This window comes from Clytia hemisphaerica, unplaced genomic scaffold, assembly GCF_902728285.1.
Source record: "Clytia hemisphaerica strain Z4C2 unplaced genomic scaffold, Clytia hemisphaerica genome assembly, whole genome shotgun sequence".
NCBI lineage: Eukaryota > Metazoa > Cnidaria > Hydrozoa > Leptothecata > Clytiidae > Clytia > Clytia hemisphaerica.
This window is the reverse complement of record NW_027103674.1, coordinates 1,892,289-1,908,482: the sequence shown is the minus strand read 5'-3', so window position 1 is coordinate 1,908,482 and position 16,194 is coordinate 1,892,289.

Below are 16,194 nucleotides of genomic sequence, written 5' to 3'. Positions count from 1 at the left end.
CTACTCAACAATAATGTAGCAGCCGTAGCGGGAAGGTAGAGCAATGGCTTCGATGCTCAACGTGGCATGTTCAGCCCCAGATCGGATCATAGACTCCAAAATGGTACTTGATGCCTCTCTGCTTGATGCTCAGCAACTAAAAAGAGACGGATCAAGGAGGGTAAGTCAGGAAATCCTAGTAAAGGACTTGCAGCCTTTCTTTACCTATGGGACGACTGCTAATGAAAAGGGGCCATTCAGGTCGCCCTTGACCAAGGTGGTAACTTACTTAATCATGACGTAATAACAAGATCGAAATTACATAAACATTACACAGAATGACAACAAAAATTTTAAACAGGTGTCATTGTGTGCTCAATACCGGATACTTAAACTAACGGAAATGAGTGGGCGGTACCGGAGTGATTACCGGTTTTTATTGGAAAAATATCCGGACGAGAATTAATCTTCATCACGAAATATGAAACGTGTTAATTGGTTTGTATAAAATGCAAGTACAAGCAACTCTCGCTAATTCGAACTCAAACGAGAAATCTAATTTGTTCGAATTACAGGGAAACTCGAATTATAGAAAGATTTGAATAAGAGAAGTTTGATTTAGCGGTAGTTAACTGTATCAACCAATAAGAAAATTTTCAGAGCGAGTCTCAAACATCTATATCTTTTCCTCTCTTTTCTTTCAATCTTTCTCAAACCGATTGATCTCGGTGTATTTAAGGGCGAACACACATGTTTGAAAAATACTTTTTATATAGATTTTTAAATCGTAAATAAAATTATTCTAATATTCGATCTTGGCAAAACAAAGTACATATTTGAAGTCTCCATTAAATTTCGCGTTTTTTGATGTATATATGATCAAGGTAATTATTAAAACATAATTACTAATTTGTGGAAAAATGCAAGAATTCTCCAATTTTTAAGTGAATTCTTGAATTGCATGAGTAATTTTTCTAATTGGGCATTGAAAATTTGACATTATCTTAAACCCATGTTTTGTAATGTGTTTTCAATGATTCGCATAGAAAAGTCTTAATAGATGAGAAGTTTTGGCGCTCAAAGTTCACTAAATCGGACTAAAATTCTATTTTTCTACTGACGTAAGCCTTTATATGATAACAATTCCATTGTTTGGAGCCGATAAAACCTTTGCGAATTGTTAAAATTCTTATTATACTATACACTACTTTTTGTTGAAAGCGAAATTTTCCGAGAGACTTTGATATTATCCATGCAATAACGATTTAAAGGTAATTTGGTAGCATTTCGTTGCTGATAAGATTTTACAGACCATTTTTCCAGATCTCTTTTTGACGTAACGAGCAAACAATGTTTTCAATAGATAATAGAACTATAGAGGTCATAGAGTTAAATGGAACCTACAGGATATAAAAGACCTATTTAATTAAATTAAAAGAGTAGCAAATGTTCAATAGATATAATGAACCTTTAGTAGATAGATAATAAACTTCCTTTGATAAATGGCTTTTAAAAACAGTATTGTTCAAGGGGTGTTCAAGATTAAAGTGCGCCCAAAACTGTTCATAAATGAAAACTCTTATTTATGTCTTATTGATTTATATTGTATAATAACCTCTTTATTTCGAAAACCTATACGAAAAAGCCAAGACCCATTGATTTGGTTCTCGTTGTCATAGATACACCCGAATCGAAATTTTAGCCAGAAAGAGAGAAAAATCAAAGAATCAGCCCTTAGATACACCGAGATGATTGAGGTATCGATTGACGTCAAATAAGCTTTGCAAAGCTTACAATGGCAGACGTAGTAGAACGATGAATTTGGTATACATCTGTATTTTCGTAAAATGGAAGGGTTTATTTTCAAATATACTTGTGATCGTATAGGTAAGTCAAAATCCCTAGATTAGTCACATTTTCAAAAGTCATCTTTTAAGAGAAGTTTTTGCAATCGAATTTTTGAAACATTTCAACTACAGTCGAGTCTCTTTAACTCGAACCTCTCCTCTCCTCTAAAGTGTCTCCTTAACTCGAACATCTATAACTCGAATGTCTCCTTAACTCGAACAAGTCTTTACTGTTTTCTTTCAGTTAACAATGCCTTATAAACCTTACTCCATAACTCGAACAAACTTGTGTTCCCCGTGCGTGGTTCGAGTTATGGAGACTTAACTATAGAAATGATTTTTGTTTTCACGAATTATGAACTACGACATTCATCATCATCAAGTCCGGATATTATTTATTATCCAATAAACCGGATGGTTTTAGTGTTTCCGGTGTTTGTGAAATGTGGTCGCACGAACCAATGATCGATTCGTCAATAGCGCCATTATTGTTTGGATTACAGTAATTTTTGACGTTTCCAGTTATCAAATTTTTTTTCTCGAAAATGACACAAATTTTTGTTTAGAAATTGAAATTTTAATCCATCTTATCGATAGAAAATAGATGTAACTGTAACGTTAAAATTTAATTTACTACATGGAGGTCTCGGAAACAGATCGTTTCGGTTATCATACAATTTTCAGTATTTCGGAATCCTATCAGAGTCCTCGTCCCCCACCCCACTACCCAAGCCTGTTTGAAAAAAGCTTTCATTAGCTACACTAGTAAACACCGAATCCTTCAAACTAAGAAAGAAACATCAAGCTATTATTAAAGACAAATTATTTAAGACCTTCAAGTAGTATCATACCTAAAGTTGTTCACGAGGCTCAAAACAAATCAAAATCTTTCAAGGTCTGGACTGGATTGTTTTCATCTTGAAGATTACACTATTAAATATTATGAATTTTTCAAAGAGAAAAAATACAACCTACACATATTCCTGTTGTTTTGGAGTTCCTAAACTGTTTTGTTTTAAATTATATGGCATATAATGGTTTCATTGTAAAGGCAATATTACAAGAGGAAGATTATTCTCCAGATATGCATCCGATAAGATATCTTATAATGGGTTAGGTAATAAGCTAAGCTAATTTTTCGCTCACTCCTTGATTTCTATGTGCGTTTTTATTCACAGGTGGGCGGAGGGTTACTGCAAGATGAAAATTAGACTGAAGACCTTATTAACTTAGAGGAAAAATTATTTTAATTTTGAACTTTGCAGAAAAACGATATACTTTCTAGGTCCAGTTTTTCGTGACTGAAAAATCTTTAACCCTCTGACTCGGCAATTCAAAATCTAGTCCATCTTCTAACTTTACCGGAATCAATTTTTACAGGATTTAAAACATTTCCCTCCGTGGAATTAAGTTTCTTCGCTGGATGATTGTACACCACTGTGGAATTCCAACAAATTTCAAACCTTACTCCTTGGAACGGAAACGGTCATCCCCAATAAGTTACGGTTTTTTCTCGAAAATCCCATTTTCCTCTTTGTTCCAAAATAGGAAGCTAAAAAACTTTTCGTTCCAATAATGAAGCATTATAAGTCAAAACCCACTGCGTTGGCAGCACTTACAAGTGTATAGTGACCAATAAAGTCATTCCACCCCTTTCCAAGTAATAATGAGTATTTGTACTTTTGAGGACAGTGGAGCAACTAAAGCGATTTGGGATAACCCGCAGTTTTAACCGTGAACTGAAGTGAGGATGCAAAGATCCGATTGTCCCTTTTATGTTCAACCGTTTAAGAAAAGTAAAAAATAACTGAAATTATAACTGGTTTGAAAACCCAAGCAAGTTTCAAATTGTTTCACCAGTGTTGTTATCCACCTATCAACACATGTGCCATGACAGGCAAGAAAGCGCCATTTTCGTAATAAATGACCTCCTTTTCACGTTTCAATGAACACTGCCTAAACAAAATTATTACGATTTTCCCTTTTGGCGCCCCCTTGAAAAAGCTTCGCTGGGGTGGGGGAGGAAGGGGTTGATGGTGGTGCTCAAAAACGAATTTTTTACAAGCTGTCTATGCCTGCTGTGATTTATTCTCCTCACTCACCATATTTAATAGGAAGTTAAAAAACAAACAGTTTGCGGTTGTTTTAAAGAATACCATTAAACAAAACCCACTACTTTAAGTGAAGTTAGTGTAACCAAAAGTAATCATTACACCCCTTTCCAAAAAATGCGTTTTTAAAAGGGGTTAGGGTTTTCACCCTAATACCTGAACACTTAGCTTAATCTACTGTGCGGAGGCGACAAGTAATTTATACAAAATATACTAGACGGTTCCCATCGCTGCAAACACTGGTTAAGTATTGTTGAACGCACACTAACGCTACTAGAGATAACTATCATAATGAAATAGAAGCCCGAAGACCCGGATTTGAAGGCGCTAAATCCTACCTAGCACAACAAAACTAACATTTCTGTAATTTAACCCGTCCAAGACAAGCGGAATAGACCTTCCTGAAACCAAATCGAATATTAACATTTGTAAATTTTAACCGGTCAGTTCATTTTGTTACAAAAAGAAATTCCTGTAAACTCTAATCTTATGGTATTTCACTTTCTAAATTCTAAGTTTTGAATTTTGAGTCGGATGTTCTTATTTTTTGGCACTTTGAGCCTCAAATTGTTCTCATGATGTTCTTATTTATAGGGTAAAATTGAGGTATTTAAGGAGTTATACCCCGATTTTTACTACTTGAACCCCTAAATTGCTTGAAATCGAGTAATTTCATGCTCAGCGTCCATATAGTGCAGTGGTAGAGCATCCGGCTACGGTGCGCAAGGTTGAGGGTTCAATCCCTAGCAGGGTCATACCAAAGATTCCCAAAATGGTACTCTCTGCTTGATGTTCAGCAATTAAGAGAAGGATCAAGGCTAAGTGGAGTAATCCAGAGAGATGGCGCCCTCCCCTACCTTCGGGTAGATAGCTATCAAAACGGGAAACCCTCGGCTCACCTCTGACTGCAGTCGAAGACTTACTTACAGGCTCAGCATTGTTCTTAAATTGTTCTTATTTTTTTTGGCTATTTTGAGCCTCATTGTTCTCATGAAATTGTTCTCATAAAAAAAAAGAGTGAATACTGAGAACATTTTAAAAGGAACGTTTGAAGCTGAAAATCGCGAAGAAATAATAACAGGCGGACATAAGACGGAATTCTTCCGTTCTTATAAAGCTATCTGATATTCTTAGTTTTATTAAGAATTTCAATAATGGAAGTACACCATATTTTCATAAAATAAGGAATCATGTATTTCCGCAGAGCATTAGCCGGAATTCGAAGGTTGGATTAGGTTAGACTAATTCAGACATAGTAGAAATAAGGCAAAAAGTAATGGAGGGAACAAATTCTAGTTTATACAAACTAAATCCCGTAGCAATAATCGTTTTATCATATAATGCCTATACTACTACGCATTATAATCTCCAGTCTAATGATATCTTCAATAAATCGACAGTACAAAATTTTCCCCTGAAGAAATGTTAGTGGGATGGAGTAATACAGGAAACACTGATGAGGTCTTTACTGTTTTTTAATCTGTCTGTTATTTAAAAGTCTCGCCTGTTATTTGGAAATGTTTTACGCTTATCTGCGTGGGATAATATTTTGAAGGAATATTTCAAAATACAGTTATGACGCCTGTTATTTGGAAATGTTTCACGCTTACATTTGTGTGGGGACAAAATATGTGGGGAATATTTTGAAATATGTTTTCTGATTGGTAGCACTTATCATGGTCAGCTTTTTTACCAACGGACAATAAGCAGGGTAGGGTTAAATAACAGGGGAAGGGGTTCCAGGTTTGGAGATACGAGAATACAAATAAAACTTTGCCAGTTACGGAGTTCAGCTCTACACGTTGTTTTTTGTTGACTAGAACACACCATATAGGAACATTACGCTTCTAGGACCAAAAAGTTTAGGAGCATGTAATGAACATTTTTAGGCTTTGCAAACTCTAAAAAATGCAATATTTTAGGAAATGGCACCAAATTACTTAATAATACTCACAATTAAGAACATCTTGAGATTACTTTAGGCGAAGGTTTCCGAAATTTTTGATGTTCTCGTTACAAAACGTGTTGTGCAAAAAGTACCCAACCTTAAAGATATTCCCTAACAACAGCCTAACAACACAAAAAACATTCTGAAAAAATCTTCTGTTGAAGGCTGTAAAGGCAATGTAATGTAGCAATATGTTTCTATCACCACAGAAAGAGAAAGAGTTTGAAGCTATCACACATCCCACGAGCTCCGGAAAACCTAAAGGTCAACTGAAACAAAACCACAAAATAAGTTAAATAGTAGTTGTAAAGCCAAGAAGTCGGGTACCTAATCTGTGTGGGAGGGTAGAAAACCTTTATTTCAAGATTTCCAATTTAGAAAAGTATACACCCGGGGGGGGGTACTAGGATTGGCGGATTAGGGGTATGTTTAGACGGGACCTCCAAAAACCGAACCTTAGAGAGACTGAGGTGACACTTAGAGAGACTAATTTAAAACTTTCTGATTTTTCCGACCCTTAGAGAGACTTTGAAAGGTGAAAAAACCGACCCTTACCGTCCGCACATATCCAACACCCATTTTTGCCTAAATCTTTACCGTAAGTTCATACCTTTCTGTAATTCGAAAAAAATTATTTGTCCCTTCATGTTATAATAAATACTCCCCATCCATAGTTTTCTCTAATTCGAAGATCTCTCGGTCTCTTGAAGATCGAATTAGAGAGATATTCTACAGTAATTATTTTACCACAAAAATTTCCCTCCTTCGCATATTTTGCGCCCTTATTCGATGGCGCTGTAACTGGAAAATGCGGTTGACAGAAGTCATTACAATTACAAATCGTCCACACCAACGCCATCTTAGCAGAGCGAAACGTGACCTTTTTTTTTTTTTTTTTTTTAACGAACAAACTATATAAGAACCTAAGGCTTCGATGGCCAAAATATTAAGAACAAGTTAAGAACATTTTAAGGATCAACAGACTCTAGAACAATCAAATTCTTTAGAAATAAGAAAATTCTAAGAACATTTTTAGGCTTAAAACTCAAAAATATTAAGAACGCCCATAGGTTTCAAAGGTATTAGTTGTTCTTATAAAAAAACGTGTATTCTCTCGATACCGTCAAACTTTTCCATATAGTGGTGAGCATAATATCAACTTTGAGTCGGTCAGCAAAACATATTTTTAGAGGCAAAAATCTTTCTACACAAACCTCGAAAAAGGTTTTCAAAGGAGGGGCAAGTCTTGCAAAATAAAGACACACTACAGACTAGTTTCAACATACTTTTCTCGCATATGACGATTCAAAATCGATTTGTTGTTTTCAGGACAATCTTCTCAAAAGATTGAGTCAGTCGGTAAATAATGTTTGACCTTTTTGGTGTAAATGCATAGAAACTTATCAGAAGAAGAGATCTGTGATTGTAATTTTATTGTCTTTTAACGAGCCATCTACTCCTTTGCATGTTTCCGACGTAGTTGCTCTATTGTCTTAAATCCGCCAATGAAAAGTTTCTACAAAGCCTATAAGGGCCTAAAAAAGGTTTCAGTTCAAAGAAGGTTCAGAGTCTTCCAAAAAATGGAAACAAAATGAAAAATTCAAATATGTACATCTAAGGATACTAGGCTTACGAGTTTGAGGTATGTTTGAGACAAAATTCGATCATTTTTTGGACTTTTCGCAGTTAGCACATTGATCTTTGTAACGTGTAGGAGATTTTTGAGGCAAGGAAGGAGTTAAGCCGGCAAGCCCGATCAACTTTATCAGTCAGGAGTAATACCTTAAACAAGGCGTATACCTTGTTCAAGTTAGAATTCCAAATTTCTATTGTTTGATACTTCCTATTTAGGAAGTAGTTGGAATATTTTCCAAACTAGGAAAAAGGGCACTCTCTCGTCTATACCATTGGAAAGAGCACGAGAAACTGAATTCCCATGGTGATTTTTAGAAAATTCCACAGCCGGAATTGATCACAGTCTTCAATTTTAAAACAACCTTAAAGTCTAGTCTACATGAAACGAAATCGGCTTTTTTAAAGGGTGTAGAAAGAGCTTTACACAAAAAATACAAAACAATTTAAAATGGTACCCGACGTTTTTTCAAGAAATCTTAAAAAATACCTTGAACAAGGTACCCCTACCTTAAACAAGGTATAAACATGTACCTTGTTTAAGGTACATCCTAAACAAGGTATACACCTTGTTTAAGGTATCATTAACTATTCTTCTTTGCTTCCTGTCTTCTTCCCCTGAATTTATGGTTCCAAACCTACTGACCTAGTTCCAAAGATAAAACAAAGATGAAAAAAGATTCCGTCTGTAGATTTTGATAATTATTTCACTACTTGGTCAATCAAGGACTCCTCTTTCCTTTGTGCTAAAATTCAACATGCCCTTTTTCCTTAACACATTTAAAATCGATGTTTTTTGAGGAAATCTTAAAAAATACCTTGAACAAGGTACCCCTACCTTAAACAAGGTATATACATGTACCTTGTTTAAGGTACATCCTAAACAAGGTATACACCTTGTTTAAGGTATTACTCCTGACTGTTTATTATGTAATCTAATTTCAAAACAAGCAACCCTCATTTTTGTCATGAATTTTCTTGCATATTGCAGCATTTTAAAAGTTATTTTGAGATCACAAAATCAATCAAAAATAAATCGCAAAAACACAATATGTTGATGTAACATGCTTTAATGGTCTTTCCGAAATAAACAATTTTCGTTTAATTTTGGACATTTCATGAATCTTTTTATGGAAACACTTAATCCAGATACATGATTCTTTTTTTCTGTTAGAAAGTAAATTTCTATTAATGTAAGTTATCAATCTTGACTTTAGTACAGGAGTTCAGGGGTTCGATTCCCACCTGGCGAATTGTCTCTTGCCCAGGCTAACCCGTGTCTTGTAATACGAATGGGTACACAGAAACTAGGTGACTGTGCTAAGTATCGATTCTACAATAGGACGCGCGAAGGTAAAGATGCACTGGTCTTGTTCCCAAATGGTTCACGCCGGATTAACACACTTGATCCAAAAACTGTGTGTTAGTATTACAAGCTGGCAGCGAAGATAGTTCTATAGAGACCACTCAATATAAAAACCAGCAATCCTCTATAAAAGAGAAGCCAGTCCTTATAATAGCGTTGGACTTAACTCAATTCTGGAGAGAGGTTTAATTACAATCATTTGACATTTTATTAAGACCCCTGCATGGTATCTAACTCAGTATCGGCTATCTAACCCGATCACCAAAAATTTGAAATCTTGACAGTAGATTTCCAACACTTTAGCCCTTGATAAATAAATCTGGGAATAGGCAAAGTTCAGTCGTTTAAGACTGAATCTCTTATATTGACTTTCGTTCGGATGTACCCACCCAGCTGGCACACAACGTTGTTTTAACGTTCAAATAACGTTATTTGGACGTTATGAATGTCAAATGGTCGTTGATACGACGTCGAGAGCCGGATGGGCACTTAAGAAAGTGTGCTTCTTCAATTTTTCCCTTCTAACCTAAAAGATTTCCATAAGCTTTATATTTAGCGCTTTTAAAAAGACGTGAATTTTCAGGTTTGTGGTTCTCTTTCCTGTGTCCTCTTTGTTTCTCTTGAAGACAATCAAGGGCTTAATTCCCGTTTGTACGAATTCGTTGCCAAAAATAATATGAAAATCTTGCCAAAATATATGAAAAATATAGTTGATTTTGAACGGGCGTGATGACATTTTGAAATAAACTTTAGGGTATTGAAATCCAAAAGTAACTGCAGTTGAAACTCTCAAATTTGAATTTCAAGGGGGTACTCGGGTAAGTTATGGCATGTCTCAAAAACTGAAAATTACCATAATTTTTAGATCGCGTTAGTCGACAGAAAATGACCAAACAAATGACTGAAAATGAAGGGTACTATGATGTAGTTTCTAACCTGATGTGTAACCTAATTGTTTTTTCGCTGATTTTCGCGAAAAACCGCAAAAACTGATTATTACGTAATAATCGACGACGTCATCAAAACTAAAAATTGAATTTCTCAAGAATGGTTTATCCAATTGTCTTCAAACTTTCACCAAACATGTATCTTACTAAAGTCGATCATTTGAAATAAAAAATCTTTCGAAATTTTGATGACGCAAGCAGGAATTAGTAAAAAAGAAAAAATCCTATTTTTTGCTGATGTAATCAGAACTTCGAAAAATAAATTCTTTAAAATGATCAACTTTAGTAAGATACATCTTTGGTGAAAGTTTGAAGACAATTGGATAAACCATTCTTGAGAAATTCAATTTTTAGCTTTTATGACGTCATAGATTATGACGTCATAATCAATTTTTTCAGTTTTTCGCGAAAATCAGCGAAAAAACAATTAGGTTACACATCAGGTTAGAAACTACATCATAGTACCCTTCATGTTCAGTCATTTGTTTGGTGGTTCTCTGTCGGCTAATGCGATCTAAAAATTATGCTAATTTTAAGACATGCCATAACTTACCCGAGTAGGATTTTCATCGAATAGTAGAGCGTCGTTTATGAGAGTTTCCTGCTGACAGTGACTTTCAATAGTATCGAATGATGGAACGTATCGAAAAAGTAGAACGTCGAATTAGAGAGCGTCAACTATTTTAGGAAAATATTTGTTTACGTCTTTGCGGCTCTTGTTTCTCATACCTCATCATCTCATGGCGACCACAATTACGAAAATGGGCGTATAATGAATCCCACCAGTCAAGGTAAAAAAAGGCCCTCTTACAATCTTGAAAATCTAAAACACCTTAAACTCGAGATTGCAAACAAAACAAATAGAAGGGAGAGACCTTACTAAATGAGGTCAATGTAAATTTTGGTCAACCGCATTGGCTATTTATATATTGAGATAATACTAATTTCAAGTAGAATGAAATGAGGTTGATGGCAAACTCTACAACAATGGCTACAATCATGGACGAAAATTGTGAGACAACCCTCCTTCCCCCCTCCCCCCCAGTGGCAATGTTGAAGGGCATTGGAAAAGTCTGTGGGAAGGTCGTTCGCACTAAACATTGCCACTGGGGGGAGGGGGGACCATTCCATGGCCAGAGCATTTTCCAGTGTTTTTCTCAAACATTAAAGTCCATGATTGTATAAGATAGAAGCCTACAATATGCGTCACGGTGGTTACGCAGTAACGTCTATTCCACTTTGCGACTTTTTCGAATGTTTGAAGGCCAGGTTTTCGACCCGGGGGGATACTAGGGCAAAATGGGTGCCGGATATCAACATGCCATAAGGGTCTCTTTTTCACACCCCGAAAGTCTCTCAAAGGGATACAAAAACCATTAAAAAGCTAATTAGAATTGAAATCAGTAGCGGATCTGGAAGAGGGTTCAAAATATATGACAGAGACTGTTACTTTCCTTGTAAGGAGTAAGGCTTAAAGAAATACTCTCCGTCATAAATTTTATGAGTTCCCTTTAGGACCCTCCTCTATCCGAATGACATAACTCTTTGTTCCTTCAAAGTTTCTTTCAGTCCATTGAAAGCTTAGTTAATGAAAACAATAGAAAGACTATCCCAAAGTTCTTCTAAACATTAATTGTTCTAAAAGGTCCTAAAAAAAGTGCTTAAGAGGCTTTGACTTGAAAAACATTCTGTGGCATGAAATTTTGTGCTTTCTGCACTTTTTGTGAGCTTATTTTCGCTAACTTTGTCCTTTTCAAGACCTTTTCAAATAGCTTATTTGAGCTATGCCGAGCATGGCCCCTTGAGAAACTATGGTATTTAATCAACTAATTATCCCTATATTTCTGTTGGCCAAAAGATTCATATTTTACATAAATTTTCACTGATTAAAACCACTTACAGATGTATTAGCTTATTGATTATCCATTAAATCGGTGTATTTATTAGTGGTATTGAATGACGTAATCGATATCTCCAAAATTTCCTCATTTTTCATAAGATTTTCCAGGAAATTGCGATATACCACATGGAACGTGACTAAAAATAAAATGATTGAGTATAGGAAATTATCGTCTATAGTGGGCACTTAATTAAATATGGGGTTTTACGATACCTCAAATCATCGCAATGGATTTCTATTGTTTTCTCGAAACAAAATGCCTGTTTGCTTTTCATAAAATCAAAATTTTAATAAATCGTACGGAACCAGAGTGTCGGACCACTAACATCGGTGATTAGAGTCTGATTCTATGAAATTGAGATACAAACATGGTATCATATTTTGAGAAAGCTTGACAATCTTTCAGTGTGTGAATTATCTAGAAAAAGCAAGAGCCGCAAAGACGCGGAGGAATATTTTCCCTGATACAGCGAAGTCTCTAAAACTCGAACACGCACAGGATACACAAATTTGTTCTAGTTAAGCAAAATTCGAGTTATGTGTCAACTGAAAAGACCATAAAACTTGTCCGAGATAAAGAGACACATTCGAGTTATATAGGTTCAAGTTCATGATAGGTTCGAGCTAAGGGGACTCATTGTAGTATTATTTACTGGGAACATTGTTGAGTTTTTCAATAAGGTAAATTTATTCAGGTAAAAAGGAGCTTCGTATAAAGAAAACTCGAAGACATTGCAACATTGTTAATCCATTGATACTTCCTGAAGCCTGAGTGAAACATCCTATATCAATTACAAGGCTTTGGAGTTGATGACCAGATAATTAGTATACTCATTAACGATAGGTATTCAATGGAAGGAAATTCCAAACTCTATGATGTCATCATATTAATTAGTTTCGCGTTGTGTGTTTTTAAAGAATCCGAATTTACATTTCCCTAGAAGCTAGTTTTCTGTAAACCCGTGTTTCATATGGCTTAAAACTAGCCAGTTGTTCCGATTACCGGTCACCTTTTCAAACGTAGTTGCGCGGTCAGGCACGTGCCACTTTATAATTTAATTTACCATCCTAAACTCGATCCAATCCTTTTTTTTACAATTTTTCCTATTGTCTTTAGGCGCGAAAAAAAGACTGGAAAAGTTTTAGGGTGGAAAAACGGACAAAAAAATGCCCGCGAAGCAATTGGCGGCTACGGTCGAAAAGTTGTATTGGAGCAAAGTACCCGTCTCTCAACGGTTTATGTATATTCTGTAAATGTAACGTTAATACAATAAATTATCTCAAATTTTTCATATGTTTTGCAACACCCCTGATTCACAGACCCACTGGGAACCCAGCCCCACTGGAAAATTCGGCAAAAAAAATCATCCCCGGTGGGAAAATACCTTAGAATTTAAGCCCCACTGGGAAATTGACTTTGATTTTCATCCTCACTCGAAATTCAATGTTTAAAAATTGCGCTCCAGAACCATTCCCACTGGATATTTTAATTCGAATACATTTTAGGTACCTACCCCACCCCACTGAAGGAACAAAAAAACCGGATAGTTTGGGAATAGTAGTGAGACGTCAAAATTTCACTTCTAAAATTGAAATATAGTAAAGAAATTTTCAGGAAATTAGATTTCAACTAGTTTTTGGCACACTCGAAAAAGTCTAACAATACAAGCTTGAAACATGTTTCTTTTTATGCTTAACACCACTGATACAGTAAACCCGCTACAAAAGCTACCGACACAACGTTTGACGTCAAAGTTTTATCTCGCTTTTGCGTCACAAGGAATAAAAAAACCCGTTACTACTATACTATTTCTTGAAAAGCACATTTTCCATGATGAATATTATTTAAGGAATTTTCCTCTTAAATCGTTACTAAGTTAGGTAGTAATTATGGACCTCGCTCAAAATAAACTTTGTTCGAGGAAACTTTACAACGCTGAATATATGGTGTCTATCTTAGGTCCTGAAACCCGTTAAAGTATACACTATACCATTCCTTTATAAGCGCAATTTTCCACAATGAGTATTAATTAACGAATTTTTCTCTCAAATCGTTGTTACTAAGTTAGGTAGAAATTATGACCCTACACCTATCTTAGTTAGTTGGCCCAGCGCGCAGAGCAATGGGCCTTTAAAAACACAACTGGTCGAAAAGATTTGACTTTGTCGTGGCCTACGTGCGCAATTATCAATCGACGATTACAGGCTAAAATCGAACTACCCGACTTTCTATTGTGCGCATGCGTAAGAAGAAAACACATATAATTAATACCTCCAACTTATATGGTCAAATCTTTCTTTCTTAATTAGTAGAAAAAAGTTTAAAGTAATGAAATCTTTATTGCTCGCCCAACTCGAGTCTATACATTAAAAAAACCGCTCCTGTTGTATGGCGATTCTGCAGCGGAAAAATATGCTGACAGTGCAAACACTGCTGGGCGTTTACGCCGCTTAGACTTTCTTGTTATACTTCACTTTCGTTTTTAGCTTAAGCTAGCTAAAAATAATCTCGACTTAAAATCGTGAATGCGGCATTTTAATTCCACAGAGAGCATTTTACCGTGAGATGGAAGATTTTCTGCGTTTGTTTTTTGATATTTCTTTAAATCCTAATATAAACAAGTCGTATCTCCTACTACTCAAATTTTTTCTGGTTTTTCACCGTAAAATTTTTCCTGTTTCGATACTTTTACTTTCCATTTTCTGTAAGATCCATTACATGTGGCCGTGGTTTAGCTGAAAATTCAAACTGAAAAATTGTTCTTAAGCTGATTACCCTAGCTTGTTTCATTAATTTAAAAACCTAAATCATCTTATTCTTTAGTCCTTTCTAAATTTGGAGAATTGTATTGTTTTTTTGAGGTGTTGGCCGAACTTGATTCTCATGGTTTCAGGGTGTTCTTTAGGTAAAATTGAAATCTCGTGTTCTTATCAAATTGTTCTTAAAAAACTAAATGAATGGATTTTAGCGAGCTTTAATCCTATATGGAAAGTGATCATTAAGCCGAATACAAATAAAGAAAAAATATCACGAGACGTCTTTTCTAATTATCAATGAGACTTGGCAGAATTATTATCAGTGAAATTTCTTCTAAAAAGAATGATTCGCGTGACTCGATCCGCCAATTTCGCGATTCTTTTAATAATCTCGGTAAATTTCTTTAATGTAACTACCTCATTTTTCTTTAGTAGAATCTGAGGGAAAGGAGTAGCGTCCCCCTTTATCGGAATAGACAGCTATGTGGAATAGGTGCCCATGGAATTCAATTGAAAAACTTTAATTACAGCTTTTTGACGGATCGAAAGTGAAGCAAATTCCTGAATATTGAAACTGAACAAATTTAAAATCCTTGATTTTTAAAAGTGATCTTTAAAGAATGTCAGCGACGAATATGTCTTTTGTGATTATTGAGACGAATTACTCTTATTGAGGTAGGGGTGTTCGGTCGTGAAAGAACACCCTTGTATCAGTGATCTGGTCAGATCTACCCCACTGGATAACCCGGTGAAAGAAAAATTGCCAAATATGGCTTAATTTTAAGCCTGATTAGACATACGGTGAACCCGGTAAAAATTGATTGAAATTCTCTACCTCGAACAAACCGCTTGAAAAACGAATTTTTCTTCTAACCCTGTCAAAAATCGAGTTGAAATTTTTCAACCCAGTGAGTTTTTGAGATCTCAAGTTCAAACCAAGTAAAATTTTATTTTCTCATAGTCACTTGGGTTGATTTCCACAAAGTACAGCGCCTCACTGAGGCAGGGGTGTGATAGGGTGTGATTCTATTTAGGGAGAATTAAATGTTAATATAAAAAGGGGAGCTGTGGTGTTGTCAATGAACTTTTTCTTACAAAGAATATTTGATTAATGTCAGCAATCATTTTATTTTCTTATGCATACGTAACTGTTTACTAGTACGTGATGCCAAATTGGACTTTCTAAATGCAGAATCTAGAAATATTTCTTTGAACGCTTTACTTTGATTGAAAAGATGATCTTTAATTAGAACAGAAACTAAAATACTTTATTTGACACGTGGTTTAAAAGAAATGAACGAAATATAAGAAGACGTTCTTAAAAGCTACTTTGGGGCGGCAACGCCTGCCACCCAAATAAGAAACTAGTCGAGATTGGTAGTTTTTGTTTTTTTAGCTGGGGTTTGTACGCACATTTGAAAACAAAATAGCGGAAACGCTGCCAGAAAAATGGAGATACTTATTTTTTTTACCACGTCCGCGAAATTAGAAAAACATTAGAAAACGAATTTTTCTGAAATAAATAAGAGTCATTTCTGATAACACCTCTGGTGACGCCGCGTGGGTAATTTTCAATGTTCGCTAGCTTAAATCAGTATGTCCTAAAAAAGACGCATTCATCAACCCCACATCTGATAATTTTTTGAATTTTTCAATATCATTCCCGGCCTTTGAATATTCTCGTTTATAAACGTTTGAAAAATATTT